We start from the raw sequence: 2,787 nt of genomic DNA, 5'->3' as shown, positions 1-2,787 counted from the left end.
ACAGATGATGGGTAGTGGGTTCTGGACCTCGTGGATCATCTTAACAAGGCAACGTTTATTCTAGAAACACTTGAATTTGTCAAAGTGTTTTAAGCAGTGTAGTTACACAATTCAACTTATATTTAGAAGGTGAGTGTGGACTGCAAGATCTGGAGGAGGGTGAGAAGCTAGGAGCAGTCTGAACAGGGCAGTAGGGCAGCAAAGTGAGCAAAATTTTAATTAAACGAATTCTTACTGAGGTAGTAATGGTAAATAATGGTTTAAGACAAGTACTCTCTAAGTGTGCTGTTGCCTCCATATCTGGAGGAGGTGTGAATACTATGGATAGATTTGCCAGGTAGGCTCTAGAAGGGCACTTTTGGTTATCTGTTGTTTATTCTTCCCACTCCCAAAGCTAGCCCTTGCTAGCTGGTCTGCCCTGTAAATGAAATGCAGTTCTGTGATCTGGAGGAGAGTTCACAGGCTACAGGGCACAGGTTGCTCTGTGATTTTTAATTGACTAGCACGAGTTCTTTCTCTTTACTTTGAAGAGTCCCTCCCTGTATCAAGTTCATTACAAATGGACATTATCTGGCAGGTCTCAAATACAACAACTGTTGAGAACAGAGCCAGCAACCTATCTTTTCTCCAAATGGCACCCAGCCTTAGGACCAGGATTTACAAACCTAATTGTTGTTATTATATTGATTCTTTTTGTTGCTGTTTGTTTTTAAATATGGGACACTTCATGAATTTGTGTGCCATTCTTGCGCAGGGACTGTGCTAATCTTCCCTGTATCTTTCTAATTTTAGAATATGTGCTCCTGAAGTGAGCACTGGATTCTTTTTTTACCAATGTCCTAGTGTCAAATTAGCTCTGAGAAAAGTTCTTGTTTTTGGGTCAATATATGTGTTAGAAAGTTGTGTGAGTTAAAATTAAAAAGATATTATGGGGCGCCTGGGTGGCTCAGTCGGTTAAGCGTCCGACTTCACCTCAGGTCACGATTTCACGGTCCGTGAGTTCGAGCCCCGCGTCAGGCTCTGGGCTGATGGCTCAGAACCTGGAGCCTGTTTCAGATTCTGTGTCTCCCTCTCTCTGACCCTCCCCCGTTCATGCTCTGTCTCTCTCTGTCTCAAAAATAAATAAACGTTAAAAAAAATTAAAAAAAAATAAATAAAAAAAATTAAAAAGATATTAAAATTGTTCTCTTTTCCATTCTTTCATCTTTTCCTACTTACCCCCTTCTCATAAACCCAACAAACATACTCTCTGTGCAAATAAACTCTATGTTTAGAGAATAACAGAAATGACACATCATATGGTCTCATTTTGCCCTGATTGTGTAGTATTGACATACAAGAAGGAATGTTGAATCAAAAATAAAAACACCTGGGTTATGTTCCTTTCAATGGCATTAACTAGATGTGTAACCTGGGTACAGTTTACTTCACTTTTCCCAGCCCTAACTGCTGTAATATGAGGGAGACGGATTGTGTTCTATCTGTATAATTCTTTATAATTCTAACCAGTGGGGATTCTATAAGCTACACAGGAATGGTGACATATTTTTTCATGTGAAGGGGAAAATCTTGAGTGCTGCTTTGGGAAAGCAGCTGTTGATTGCTTCTTTGGGATCTATTTTTTCATTTCTTCAATAACCTTCATTTTTTTCCTTTAGGGATATGTTCTACTTTGCTTAGCTGTGCAGCCAGCATGGAATGCGCACCACTTTTGGCTTCACAGGTGGCTCCTGACAGGCTTAAACCAAACAGTGTGTATCATTAACTGGTTCTAGGATGAGCATCTGGCCCCATTCAGGCCACAGAGATGGGCAGGAATTATTTTTGCTGGGGGCTCCTGGGAAGAAGGCTTTCTTTTTCTTTTGTGTGAGGTAGTGAAGAGCTTCTCTGCCAGTGTATTGGAAGAAGCGAGATCTGGGAAGCTGAGTAGAGCCCAGAGAATCCCAAAGGAGCCAGAGCCTGGTGACTATACAAAGCTCTGGATAAAACCATGTCTGAAACAACATCCAACTTTTAAAAAACTTGTGACCCAATGAAATAATGAAGTTTAAGACAATTCATCTTGATTTCTCTGTTGCCATCAACTCAGATTCATAACTTTTCCCCTTAAGGTTTCACTAAATCTATTTTTGAATTCCAATTTTTTTACCCCCTGAAATAAAAGGAAATTGCTTATACCTGCATTTTTATTACAGTCAGTTCCTAAATCATCAACTGGGAAGTGTTGAAAACAAAAATTTTAGAGTCGGTATGAGGCACACAGAAATTGCTTTATAAATGTTCATTGAATGAATGGAAGTGACAATAAATTAGAAAGAGGAAAGATAATATATCTGGGTGCAAGGGAAGGGATAGGTGGGAAGGTAGTTATATAGAATGTGTTTTGGGTGGGCACATACTAGTGAGGAAATGTATGGGATGATCATAAAGCCTAAACTGCTGGAATTGTCCTTTTTCTTCTCTCCTGAGATGTTTCCTAATTTTTTTTCTTTCAATTTAGAATTCAGAGAGAAAGAAGCATCTAGATTCACAAAATAAATTTTACTTCAATCAATTGATTAATTTAACAGGTGTTTAATGAGCACTTACAAAGGTCTCTAGTTACAAGAGAAGACTGATAAATAAATCAGTACTAATCACAAAGTTGATGAGTATTATGGAAATGGAAATATAGGGATTATGAGAAGAGAGCAAGGGATCTAACCTAGAGGAAGCTAAGAAAAGCCTTTTCAAGGAAATGATATTTAAGCGGAGATCTGAAGAATAAGCAGGTGGCAGTCAGATGAA

At 38.8% G+C, this 2,787-nt stretch overlaps 1 non-coding gene across 1 annotated transcript; it reads right to left on the bottom strand.

Moving 5' to 3' along the window:
* Positions 1-709: 709 nt before the first annotated feature.
* Positions 710-816, bottom strand: LOC125913776 (U6 spliceosomal RNA). Its single transcript, XR_007455076.1, has one exon. It is a non-coding gene; the product is annotated as a U6 spliceosomal RNA (small nuclear RNA).
* Positions 817-2,787: the final 1,971 nt, after the last annotated feature.

This window comes from Panthera uncia (assembly GCF_023721935.1).
Source record: "Panthera uncia isolate 11264 chromosome C1 unlocalized genomic scaffold, Puncia_PCG_1.0 HiC_scaffold_4, whole genome shotgun sequence".
Classification (NCBI taxonomy): Eukaryota; Metazoa; Chordata; class Mammalia; order Carnivora; family Felidae; genus Panthera; species Panthera uncia.
The sequence above is the reverse complement of the archived record's forward strand: the minus strand, read 5'-3'. Positions and strand labels throughout refer to the sequence as shown.